The following is a 13,917-nucleotide window of genomic DNA, read 5'->3' as shown; positions in this document are numbered from 1 at the left end:
ATGGAGGGCCCAGAGGACAGGAAAAGGGTACTATATTTACCTATCTATAAAAAGGAGAATAAGAGCAACCTACGGCATTACAGACCAGTCAGCTTGACTTCGGTACTTGGAAAGATAATGAAGGAAATATTCAAAAATCAATTTGTAAGCATCTAAAGATAATGTGATAAGTAACAGTCAGCATGGGTTTGCCAAGAACAAATCATGTCAGACCAACCTAATATCCTTGTTTGACAGGATAACAAGCCTTGTGGATGGTGGGAAGCTGTAGATGTGATTTATCTCAACTTTAGGAAGGCTTGACTTTCTCACAAACCAACTAGGGAAACATAGCCTACATGAACCTACTATAAGGTAGGTGCACAACTGGTTGGAAAACCTTGATCAGAGAGTAGATATCATTGTTTCATTGTCAAGCTGGAAGGGTATATCAAGTGGGGTCCCACAGAAATCTGTACTGGGCCTGATTCTATTAAATATCTTCCAAAATTATTTGGATGATGGCATAGAGAACATACTTATAAAGTTCACTGATGAACCAAGCTGGGAGAGGGTTGTGAGTGCTTTGGAGGACAGGATTAGAATTTGAAATGATCTTGACAAACTGGAGGAATGTCTGAAATAGATGGTATTTATCCATACTGAATTTCATCCTAAGTATTACACTTAGTACAAATGATTATTCCTTCCTAAGTGGAAAATAGAATCATAGAATACCAGGGTTGGAAGGGACCTCAGGAGGTCATCTAGTCCAACCCCCTGCTCAAAGCAGGACCAATCCCCAACTATTTTGTGTGTGTGCCCCCGATTCCTAAATGGACCCCTCAAGGATTGAATTTACAACCCTGGGTTTAGCAGGCCAATGCTCAAACCACTAAGCTATCCCTCCCCCCTCACCACCTAGGAAGAAGTACCCTGGAAAAGGTTCTGGGGGTTTTAGTGGATCACAAACTAAGGGCTTGTCTACACTGGCAATTTACAGCACTGCAACTTTCTCGCTCAGGGGTGTAGACAGTGCACCAGTGCTGGGAGCCACGCCCCTCTTGGAAGTGGGTTTTTTTTCTTGTGTGGTCGCTGCGCAGTGACTGCACAATGTACGTTAAAGCACTGCCGTGGCAGTGCTTTAGCGTTGCCAGTGTAGACTAGCCCTAAATATGAGTCAACAGTGTAATACTGTTGCAAAAACCGAACATCATTCTGGGATGTATTAGCAGGATTGTTGTAAGCAAGACACGAGAAATAATTCTTTCACTCTGTTCAGCACTGCTGAGGCCTCAACTGGAGTGCTCTGTTCTGTTCTGGGCATCACACATCAGGAAAGATGTGGACCAGTTGGGAAAAGTCCATAGGAGAGCAACAAAAATGATTCAAAGTCTAGCAAACGTCCTACAAGGAAAGACTGGGGAAAAAAACTTCCGAACTGTCAGTGTAGTTAAGCACTGGAACAGACTACCTAGGGAGGTTGTGGTATCTCTGTCAATGGAGGTTTTGAAGAACAGGTTAGACAATCACTGTTAGGGATGGTCTAGGTAATGCTTAGTCCTGCCTCAGTGCAGGGGACTATATGACCTAGTGAGGTCTCTTCCAGTTCTACTTTTCTGTGATTCCATGTAGTAACATATTTCTAAATTGATGTGAACAATATAGGGCTGGATTCTCAGGTCCAGTTGAATTACACTCAGTGCAGGACCTGACTGGATTGAAGGAAAGGGGAAGTTGGCTTTCTGCCACCTTTACAGCTTCCTGATCTTTGGGCTTAGTGTGGGCTGCTGTGGATTGCATCCAGCTGCCTATGGCCCCCAGGGGCCACTCTGGCAGCTGGGAATTGCCAGAACACAGCTGTCCTCCAGCCATGCCCCCATTCTCCCAGTCCCACTCCCTAAGCCAGAGTTAGGGAAGAGGTTGACATACAGCTACTACACTGGTTCCATACTCCCCAGCAATTCCCCAGTGCTGGGGGAAATTTCAGGAGATAGTTATGTTGTCTTTCCAGCCCCTTTGTCCTGCCAATATAGTGCAAAGGATCCATGTAGGAGCCAAGGATCTAGCCCCTAATTTCCATGTTGAGACCCTATATTTGGAATTTATGGGATTCTATTTATAAAGCCTTTAAGAAACTTATGTTTAAAGTAGCACTTTTGGCACTTAAGGGGTTATTTTAAAAGAGGCACATTGATCTGAGATATAATATTTCTGCAAATTCAATTTTATTTGTATTTAAATGTTCTGGGAAACTTGCAGCAGTGGATAATGTTGGCTTTTCAGTTCAGGAGAAAATCTAAATACTAAAAATAAAAATTTGGTTAGCATCACTGATGAGTTTTAATATCATTATCCCTGTTAGCTGATACTATTCAGTGATGAGCAATCTCTCCTGAGGTCCTTGTTCCAGATAGGTCTTACTAGCTTCCTCATTGTGCTACCAGCCATCTTCCTCAGGAAGGGCATTCACATGTATACTCTACAAACATTGGTCACATTTACTTTGGCATGTTTTAGGCTTTTTCTAAAAAAATAAGTCAACGTCCCCCATGATAAAAGCGATGTAAACACTGGTTTTGCAGAATTGTAATTGTTACATTCACAGTGTTGACCTTGCAATTTATACTGCATGGGCAAGACCCCCTGGCCTGTTCCGAGATCCCTGGACTTTAATGATCCATCCACTAAGAGTGAGTTGCAAGATTGGAACCCAAGTAAAAATCAAACTTTGGATATTATTATTATAGCTTTTCTATAGCACTTTTCATCTGCAGATCTCAAAGTCGGTTACACAGGAGATAAGCATCATTATTCCCGTTTTACAGATGGGAAAGTTTAGACATAAGCAGAGAGGTGCCTTTCTCAAGACAGAGGTGATGCAGGGGGAGAGCGTGCGAGGTCACATGTCCCCACAGATTTGCTGTTTGGCTTGTACTGAGCATGCTCACACAGACTGAGCATTCTCAGTAACATCTGCTAAAGCCTCTGCCCTCACTCTGTACCTCCCCTCTCACCCCACTATCAGCAGGTACGGGTCATCTCTGCCTCAAGTTCATGCAGCAGGCTAGTGGTAGAGGTGGGAATGATACTCGCACCTTTGGAGTCACAGTGCTCTTGCATCTAAGCCATGTAACTGAAATTATTTCAGTAATAAATGCACATAGTTTACCTTTGTAATCAGTAAGGAAAAATTGAACAGCAGAAATCCAAGGACACTCCCAAGCAAAATAACCCTCCTTCCCAAATTAAAACAAAACAAAAAACTAAACCAACAAGCAAAAATTTTTAAAAAACAGCAAACTCTTCCCAGTGATTTTCAGCTACCACTATTATTGATATGGACTTCAATGGGATTTTTAACTTGGTACGAAGTGCAGGATTTGGTGTAATATTAAATATGTTTTTAATCTGTGGACATTTTAATGTGTATCAACAGATAGATACATTTAGTGTGTGTGAGGGAATTTTTTCAGTGTCTCAAGGAATGATCCTGCATGTCAAGTTGATGAGTTTTGTGTGTAAAAGAAATGAAGGCTCGAAAGGATAAGGGTTTCCGAAACAATGCCTTGCTATTTGTAATTGTCCCTATCAAGAATGTAGGGGGAACAGTGTATATGTACTTCAATGTATTCCTATGGACATTGCCTTCAGCTTGTGTGGAATGTTAACGTTAGAACATAAGTTCTTGCTTAATAAGGTCTTCTGGAGTATAACTACTTAAGATACAGATAGATGTAAATATAGATACATAAACACATTTACAGATACCTATTTACTTGTAAGTAATTCCAATGAAAAGTAAGTTTAAAAACCACACACAATTCTGTTATTTCTAGTGTGAAATAGTAACGTGCATCACTTGCTTAGGGTCCAGGATAATGAAAAACGTAATGTGATATCGAAACAGACAAATAGGCAGGAATGATGTCAGAACTAAACAACCTTGGAATCAAAGAATTTATCAAGTTAAGTTACATATTTATCAGCAAGTGAGGTGTGAAGACTTGGTTGATTGATTTGAACATTAACTTCAAAATGTGTTGCTTATTTCCAGCCAGAGGCCCATGGAGTGTCATTTTATAATACACTGAGTTGCCAAAGCAGTGTGCCCACCTAATCCAACTGCTATAAACACAGAGCATGAGCCAGTGAGTATTGCATAACTGTTGGAAAGTCCTTCAAATGTGACTAAAAAGACTACTTGAATGGAAAACTTGGGATGGGTCAAAACCACGGAGTTGAAGGGGTAAGGGGGAATTGGTAACAGCCTTCTGGGGTTCAGAAAACTGGTTTGTATTCATGAACTTTTTGCTAGTTGAATTCAAATCCATGCTTGTTCCAAGGGCAATTCATTCATTTATTTTCCAGCTAAATGGCTGTCTGTGCTGTGAATTATGGATAAAGCCGACCTCTGGTGAGACAGGTTTGAACACTATATATATGCTGTAGATGTGGTGTATATTATGGGCTATAGCTTGTGACATGGCCAAAAAGCACATGGTGCAGGTCAAGGGGTGGGGTGCAAAGGAGGTTTAAAGCTCTCTTTTGCACTCCCATTACCCTAGTGCTTCTCCATGCTTGTGGTTCCTCCTGTATCACATTAAAGCAGCATGAGAGCTGCTGTAACATACAGTATGCCAGCTTTTAATGGCTATAAGTGGACAAAATCACAGCCCAAGGTCAGGGTGGCATATAGGTATGGCGATTGTGTACCCTTTTCTCTAGCCCCATCCCCTTTCTGCATCTATGCTGGTGGCAAGGTGGATATGTGGTGGTCAAACCTTTATGTTGGCTCTGTGCCACTGAAGGATCAGCCTTGCAGTGAGATTCTGCCTGGGCCGGGTATGCTGGATTTGATGTGATACAGAACAGCACGTCACCTGAAGAACAAGTGCTACGTTTTTTCATTAGATGTTTTCTTCCTCCCTTTCTCTGCTCCTCTTTTCTTTTTTTTTTTTGGCCATCTATGAGTTGCTTTTTATTCTCCCCTCCTCCTCTGTGCTCCAGTTTTCACCCTATTATTTATTAGACTTTTCCCCTTTTGTTCACATTCTCCCGTAAGCGGGATGTGACTATAATAATGGTTGAGTCTGAGTGACTCTTCGGAACACACAGTGTTCAAGCAGGTTGGAAATCAGGGACAATAAATTCAGAGGGTTCCTGAGTATTCTTTCAAATGCCTCTGCAGTTGCAATGAATTCCCAGCCACTGGGCACCCCAAGTGTCTTGTATCCTCGGAGTCCTGTCTTGTGGCAATTGGCTCTGCTGTGGCAGCAGCTGCCATTTTTCTTTCACTGACCAAAATGGGAGCTATTGAAAGCTATATGGAACCTCACCCACAGAGGTTGCCAGGGCCTGCAAGCCAAAGTATTCTGTTAATCACCTAGGCCTGGTCTACACTAAGGGGGGGGGGTCGAACTAGGGTACGCAAGTTCAGCTACGCGAATAGCGTAGCTGAACTCGAAGTACCCTAGTTTGAACTACTTACCCGTCCAGACACCGCGGGATCGAAGTCCGCGGCTCCAAGGTCGACTCCGCCACCGCCGTTTGCAGTGGTGGAGTTCCGGAGTCGACCGGAGCGCGCGGGGAGTTCGAACTATCGCGTCTAGATTAGACGCGATAGTTCGAACTCCGAGAAGTCGAACTCACCGCGTCGACCCGCGCGGTAAGTGTACACATACCCTTAGTCTTATCCCTCTCAGTGCTGAGTAACAGTAGCAATCCGATCTTTGTGCTCTTCTGTGCAATTTCTGTTGTCCCTTTCACATTGAGGGACTGCCTCTCTATCTTGAGACGGAGAGGGGAACAGAGCTACCTGACATATGCTGTAAGTATGCTGTAGGGAGATGACATGAGGCCTTCACTGTAGTCAAGTGCTTGGTCACTTTAGTGAGAAGTGTGGAAAACAGTTACTACTTCTGTCTTGTATGACAAGGAGTTGACAGCACCTTTTTTCTCAAAGGTAGTGATGTAGGATGGGGTGAGAGGCTTTTGAGCTGTAAAAAGCTCACTTGTATCTCACTCACATATGTACATGTATTGGCCGCTAGCTGAAAGGTGGTTTGGGATAATCCCTACATAATGTTTCAGGCTGGGCACAGAGTCTTATTGACGTATCTAGGCCTTGTTTTTCAGAGCACCCGTGACTCCATCTGAGGTCAATGGGAACTGCATATTCTCATTGCCTCTGAAAATCAGGCCAAAGATGTGTTGAAGGCAAGGGAAATGTGCAATTAACAGCTATAGCACTGTGAGAAAACCACAGGAACAAGCTGACTAGGGAATAAGGGGCTGAGATGGTTCTGAAGGATGGACACTGAGTTATGAGCTATGGTGCTGCATTTACTATTGAATTCATCCTTGCTGATGAGGAAAATAACAGGTGCTATGGGCCAATATTTTCAGACTTTGGTTCCTAAAGTTAGGTATCTAAATCCACATTTAGGCACCTCTGCAGCTGACATTGGCTTCAATAGGAGTTGGTTCTCAACATCTGAAAACCTGGCTTTTTCTGTAGGTGCCTAATTTATTACTTTTTTTGCCCAGTTTCAAAGATATTGATCTAAAAATATACCTTTTGTGTGCAAATACAGAGTAGGACATAATTTCCTGTGTGTGTGCCTAACAAAGGAAAAACAACCCACACCTGCAGTCAAAAGATTTCCTGATTGCTCAGATGACTGGAAGAAGCAAGTGCTGTGTGCGGTTTGAATAAATGATCACAGGAAGACAGGACAAAGTTGTAAATTAGTCTGGAAGGAGAATGGATTTGCCTCAGATGACAACTCTTCATTCCCATTCCTGGATGGAGAAGAGTGTTACCTGCAAAAGAGAGAATGATGTGAAGAAAGGTAGAGTGGGGGAGTTCCTGTAGTGTCTGTGTTGACTAAGCTCCTGCAGGATTCTGGGCACCTCCTGAGAGGGATGGAGTGGTCTCAACTTCCACCAAGGTCTGTAGCAGATGAGGGCATTCAGTACCTTCCAGGATTGAATCCTAAGTGAAAAGAACCAAACAGATGGAAAGTTGGTTATGTTCTGCTTTCTCTTATAATTACTCAGTGTAACAAGTTGCTAGGATCCTTATGACCATTTAATATTTGAATACGCTACGTCTGTGTAACAGGTGGGTCCGGGGCTCAACCCTCTGAGGGGAGGAGGGGAGCCACACCGGCCCGCTTGTCTCACAGGGGTTCTGTCCTGTCTCTTTAAGGCTAGGACAGGCCCAGGCCCCCTGGTGCAGGGGCTGGGCGACAAACAGTCTAAATAGGTCTCAGGCCTTTGGTAGCAGGCTGAGCCAGTAACAAACAGTACAGGGGCTCAGGCCTTTTGTGGCAGGCTGAGCCAGTAGCAAACAGTACAGGGGCTCAGGCCTTTTGTGGCAGGCTGAGCCAGTAACAAACAGTACAGGGGCTCAGGCCTTTTGTGGCAGGCTGAGCCAGTAACAAACAGTACAGGGGCTCAGGCCTTGGGTAGCAGGCTGAGCCAGTAACAAACAGTACAGGGGCTCAGGCCTCTTGTGGCAGGCTGAGCCAGTAGCAAGCAGTACAGGGGCTCAGGCCTCTTGTGGCAGGCTGAGCCAGTAGCAAGCAGTACAGGGGCTCAGGCCTTTTGTGGCAGGCTGAGCCAGTAACAACAGTACAGGGGCTCAGGCCTCTTGTGGCAGGCTGAGCCAGTAGCAAGCAGTACAGGGGCTCAGGCCTCTTGTGGCAGGCGGAGCCAGTAGCAAGCAGTACAGGGGCTCAGGCCTCTTGTGGCAGGCGGAGCCAGTAACAACAGTACAGGGGCTCAGGCCTCTTGTGGCAGGCTGAGCCAGTAGCAAACAGTACAGGGGCTCAGGCCTCTTGTGGCAGGCTGGGCCAGTAGCAAGCAGTACAGGGGCTCAGGCCTCTTGTGGCAGGCTGGGCCAGTAGCAAGCAGTACAGGGGCTCAGGCCTCTTGTGGCAGGCTGGGCCAGTAGCAAGCAGTACAGGGGCTCAGGCCTTTTGTGGCAGGCTGGGCCAGTAGCAAACAGTACAGGGGCTCAGGCCTCTTGTGGCAGGCTGGGCCAGTAGCAAGCAGTACGGGGGCTCAGGCCTCTTGTGGCAGGCTGGGCCAGTAGCAAGCAGTACAGGGGCTCAGGCCTCTTGTGGCAGGCTGGGCCAGTAGCAAGCAGTACAGGGGCTCAGGCCTTTTGCGGCAGGCTGAGCCAGTAGGTAGAGGGGGACGACTGCCACCCGTGAGTGGGGTGGCAGGGGGGACACAGGCCCACCCACTCCACTGTGTCCCGGCCCGGGGCCCTAGGCAGCGGTCCTCACCGCTGCCGGTCAGTGGGGATCCTGACCGCAACACACTGACATGGGTTCAGTCTGGTCAGCAGCCTGACTGAGGTCAGCTGCCCCCGGGCCACTTCCACTATCCCCCTCTTGGCCTACCTGGTCCACGGCGTCTCGCCCCGGGAAGTCCCACTGCATGGGCTCGTCCCAACCCGGGCTGGGGGGTAGGTCTGGTAGGTCCTTAGGGAAGTCCAGCCAATCCTGCCCCGGGGGCTCCTCGGGGTAACAGCATGGCAGCTGGGGCGTTCCCCCGGGCTCCTCGTCGTAGGTGGCGCGGGGGAGTTCCGGCTGGTCTTCCCAGGAGCGAGGTAGGGTGCTCTCCGTCCAGTCCAGGCAGTCGCTCGGGGCTCCAGTGGTTCCTCCGGTAGGAGCTCCCTCAGGCAGGTCTGCTCTCCCCGGTGGCTGAGAGCTGACTGAGCTGGGAGGCCCGGCTTTTATTCTTCCAGGTCGCCGCCTGACCCTCTGAGGGGCGGGCTCACCCTGCTGTAGCCCCGCCCCTTCCTGTGTCCGGGGCTCAACCCTCTCCGGGGAGGAGGGGAGCCACACCGGCCCGCTACAGTCTGTAATGTTTTTATGCTAAGAAAAGTGGTTTCAACTAGGCCACCTCTTCTCTTTTTCCCCTCAGTTTAATTTATATTAAGTGTTGGTATAACAGTGTTATTGGCATGTAAAAATGCAAATAGGGCTTGATTCACATATGAAATTAAGAAAAAACAAAAACGGGGTTGAGCTGAAGTTGGATCATGCATTTATATTTTATTAAAAAAAAAGACTATTTCCTGTACTGTGGCACTAGGCACAGGAACTAAGGACAGGGAGACTTTCTCCTGTGCTTTCAAGGTTCCCTTTGCTGGTGTCCAGGCAGCAAGGAGGAAGAGGAAGCAGCCTAACTTAGAAATTGGAGGGGTGATGAGGCAGTGACTGGGACAAGAGTGCGGGGTTGGGACTTGGGGGGTGGGGACTACTAGGGCTGGTACAAGAAGCTGAGGGGAGACTGGGTAGTGGGAGAGGCTGAGATGAAGCTCCAAAGGAAGGGAGACGAGGGCAGAAGGGTGTGTAACCACTAGAGCACACTCCCTTATGACCTGGAATACAAACTGAGATTCCTGTCTCAGCATTTCTCTGCTGTCAGCAAATAGCTCGTCAAGTCACTTAAACTTTTCACAGATGGCACTAAGTGAGTGTTACTTATTTGTCAGATGTCTGACTTGGAACTGTGGAGTCTGATTTTCATAAGTGCTGAGCACTCACAGCTGCAACTAGTGGGAGCTGTGCTTTGAATATATGAAATGCTATGTAGTGCTAAGTACTTTGGAAAATATCAGGTCACTGGCATCTTAACTTGGGCTGCCAAAATCAGTGTACACTTCTGATGTTAATGTCTCTGTCAGTTCTCCATCCGTAAAATGGACATAAGACACTCTTATTTCACAGGGGATGTTGTGATAGAATCATTGTTTGTGAAGGACTCAGAGGAAATGAATAATTCTGTACTCAGAGATGGGACTGAACAGTGTGCTTTAAATAAAGCATAGAAGCATACATTGAACAAGGAGGATAAAAGGAAGTACTGGATAGCTGCTCCTTCAGTGAGCATTGTCTATCCTGTGTGCACTGATTGAGGCAATCAGTCTTGCAATACATCACCATGTATAGGTCATTCTAGGATCTAAGAGAGATTCTCATCATATCCGCTTTGATAGCCACTGTCTTACACTGCTAAAACACAAATAGGTTAACCTTCAATCCTAGTTAAACCAAACCAATAAGACCTCTACACAGGGAACCTGGCAAGAAATTTTTTTTACATTGTGTAATAAATTGGGATATTTTCAAAATGAAAGATCACCTGATAGGCAATCAAATGTCAGCTGAAGTTTTTGTTTGAAACCTGAGCATAAATATTATTTTGATGCTCTTTGATAGAGCACAATATTACAGGAAACTAAATGTCAACATGCTGGAGCCACTCTCCCCCTTTGCTTTCATGTAATGCAGGCCAAAGAATTTGTCCTCAGAGGAGTTGAATAGTAAGGATTGTTCATAGTCTGTATGGAACTTCCGGGAAACCGTGCCTCCCCTCCCACTCACCCCCCCAAAAATTCTGAAATAAAAACCCACCCAAGATAAAGATCCGAGATCAATATGTGTTTTACTGTGATAACTTCCAGTGATGAATGTATATAAAATATTCATACACAAACATATAATGAGCTAAATGAGGGCCTGCTGAATATGGTAAGTAATTAATTTCCAACCCCTCTGCAATTTTTTTAATTGTTGGGAAGACAGAACACCTCAACGCAGTGAGGCTGTTGTTGTTATGGCACCATGAAGAAGCAGAAGAAGGAAGAAATGCCTTGAGGAAAGCAGGAAGCTTTCTTCTAATAAAGGGCCAGAATCATATTTCTTTACTCTCACAGAGTAGTACCTCATTCTCTGAACGGTCCTATTATTTTCAGGCTACAATACACTTGAACAGAGGTATCAGAGTATGGCCTTAAGGGCTGGTTATTCCTTTATCTGGGTTGAATTTTCTCAAGGCAATGCTTTCTTACAGAAAAAGCAACAAAACCCCCACGCTGACTAACAGGCAGACAGTGATGTACGCAGCAAGAAGCATTAGGTAGGCTGAGCTGTAGCAGTTTGGTCAGTCTTTGGCTTTGCAGCATTGAAACTAGACAGGCAGTGTAACCGTAGAATGGTTGCTTAGCAAGCTTCAAAAACCCAGCAAAGGATATTAGCAAGATGCACTTTCTGACTTTCGAAGAAAATAGAGTTAAATAATTTTAACAAACACAGAGCTCTCTCTTCAAGTGGGACCAAAAGTGTGATGGGTTTTTGTTGTTGTTTATTTGTGCAGCACTGTCTGCCAATGTATCGTTATGAAAATCTTAGTCATATGTGCAATGAACCTGATCCAGAGCTCACTGTTATTGATGGGAATCTTTGTATTGATTTCAATGGGCATTGAGTCAGGTCATATGAGATTAAGGCAATAAACCTGCCAAATTATCAGAAAAGGGAAAGATGGGGGGAGCAGGGTTCCATGTGCATTCTGTTTTCACATTTGCCATGATTTCAATGCTGATTGGGTGATGATGTATTTAAACCATTTACACATGCAATCATCTGATTTTCACATGCATTTGTAGGCAAGGAAACTCATTGACCTTTAAGTCTTGGGAACTGAAAACTTTAAAGTGAGTGTCCCCAGGACAATCAAAAGACTGAGAAGAACTGATGAAAAAAGAGGAAAAACAGAATATTTAATACTTCATATTTCTGTAAATGGCAAAGTAACACCAAAAATAAATGAGCCATAAAAAACCAAATGGCCTGTAATAGATATGAAGACCAAAGCATAATTTTTTTTTCTTGAAAAACATTGGCAAAAAGCCTATAAAAGGTCAGATTTCTCCCAATCACTATCAGAAAAGGAAGTAAGAGGGGTTGATGTCCCACTTAGGCCAAATGTATGCTGAGAATGTGCTATAAATAAGTGGCCATGTGTTCTGATAAGAAGACATAACACAATATGATTTCACAAATTTAAAGGGGAAAAGTGCTATTTTAGGGACATCTGATTGGTTTCCCATGTGAGATCTTGTACATTGTAAGCAGATCAGCTTTCTTTTAAAATTTACTGGATACTATTAAAGACCTGAATAATTCATTTCCTGTCCTCTCTGCTACCCTGCCTGTAAAACAAAACAAGAAATCTTAGTCTCTTTTTATTGAAAAGTGTCATTTTGAAGGCTGATAGTCACAAATTTGACCAATTTCTTATCCTCCACACCACTTATATTTGTTTGCAAAGTCCATATAATTCTAGTACAGCATGTTATTCTTCAAAGCAAATGGTCATAGCCATCAGCCCAGTACCCAGGGAGACCCTTTCAATAACATGTGTGTACATGTCAGAGGAAAACAATTTTGAAGAAAACAGATTTCAAAGGTAACCCTCCTAGGGACTGTTATATTGAGTGAGTGGCAAATCCATTAATAGACTGGAGGGAGCCACCAGAGTTCCCAATTTAGTGGAAATGCATCATTTCCAATATGCTAGCAGGCAAGCTGTGAAGAACCGAGGCAAAGGGACTCTGTACATCCCTGCCTGCTGCAGACATCACTTCCATTGCCATTCTCCACAGAGAGAAGAGTGTGGTGAAGTTTAGTGAATAGTTAATGAACTGTGATATGAACTATAATGAGCTATATAAGTGCTATGCAATATTATTTTTTCCTGACCTACATGCAAGTATATGTAGGAAATGTACCTCTTCCATTACTGTACAGGCAGGAATATAAGGCATGTCTTTTTCTTTTTTTTATGCTCTCATGCAAAATCATAGATAACAACTTTATCAAGAATCCAGTGTTTTACACTCTTTTTGCAATCATACATTTAAATGCAAATGAGGTCTGTCCGATGGACTTCCACACACCCTTTCCTTTAAGTCTTTTGGAGTGATGCCTGCTGAAATCAATCAGACTGTATGTATGTGCATTGTAATGTGTTTAGGGCATTTGAAGGTAAATACGTTTTCTATTATTCCCTGGTTTAGAAATTCTAGCCGAGATGTTGCTAGATGGATTGCTGGTTCATATTTTACTAAAAACTGCATTACTTCCAAATAATAGGAGAAAAAAACCCTCTGCATTTAAATAATCACAAGGGCCAGAAATGTACAGTTTAAGTCTGAAATTCTATCTAGATTATGCTCTGTTGTGGGGTACAGGACCAGTTCTCACTCTCCTTACTTGCACCACTTCACTGGGAGTTTGGAGTGCTGCATTTAACGCACTACACCTCCAGAGAGAACTTACAGTACATCTACATTTGAGTAGGTTGTGTCATTGCCAGCTCATGCAGACATAGCCACTCTGGCTCTGTTCAAGCTAGCACGCAACAAATAGGAGTGTAGCCGAGGTAGCATAGGTGGTAGCTCAGGTTAGCTGCCTGATTCCATACCTGTGGAGTCTGTGTGGGTATGTACTCTAGGCAACTAGCCCAAGCCACTGCCCATTCTACCCCAGGTACTCTATTTTTAGTGTGCTAGCTCGACCAGCTGGTATGTCTAGGTGAACTTGGAATCATACACCCCAATGCACCCATCGTGAGACAAAGAACTTATTTTCCATTTTTTTTATTGTTGTTTTTTCCTGGTTATGGTGATAAAATGCTGGATTAAAGGAAAAGCAGACCTTGCACCTACATAGTGGTGTCATCCCTGTGTCAACTATGAGGTTCATTTCCCCCCATGTCACAAATGAGGAAATGAGGCAAGGAGAAACCGTAAGTGACTTGCTTGAGCCTGTAAACCACATCGTCTAGATCTCAGTCCAGTGCGCCAATCATTAAACCATATTTCTTCCTTAGTAAACCTTGGATGGTGATTTAGTAAAGCACATGGATGCTAAAAACGTGTGTGTGTGTGTGTGTGCATTTACACGCGTGCATGTGTTTTATGTTGCATGGTGGCAAGATACTTCACATGGTTGGTAAATAAGATGTCCTTCACCTCTAGAAAATGCATACAGTTCTGACTTGGCTTGGAAGTGACTGGAAAATTACCATCTATCTGATGCAAAATTACCATCTATCTGGTCCTGCAGCAAA

At 44.4% G+C, this 13,917-nt stretch overlaps 1 long non-coding RNA gene across 1 annotated transcript; it reads left to right on the top strand.

Moving 5' to 3' along the window:
• Nucleotides 1–248: 248 nt before the first annotated feature.
• On the top strand, nt 249–7,084 carry LOC123377062. The gene is made up of 4 exons (XR_006582065.1): nt 249–354; nt 4,037–4,130; nt 4,351–4,396; nt 6,576–7,084. It is a non-coding gene; the product is annotated as an uncharacterized LOC123377062 (long non-coding RNA).
• Nucleotides 7,085–13,917: the final 6,833 nt, after the last annotated feature.

Source organism: Mauremys mutica, chromosome 9, assembly GCF_020497125.1.
Source record: "Mauremys mutica isolate MM-2020 ecotype Southern chromosome 9, ASM2049712v1, whole genome shotgun sequence".
NCBI lineage: Eukaryota > Metazoa > Chordata > Testudines > Geoemydidae > Mauremys > Mauremys mutica.
This window is presented reverse-complemented; position numbering and strand designations above follow the sequence as displayed.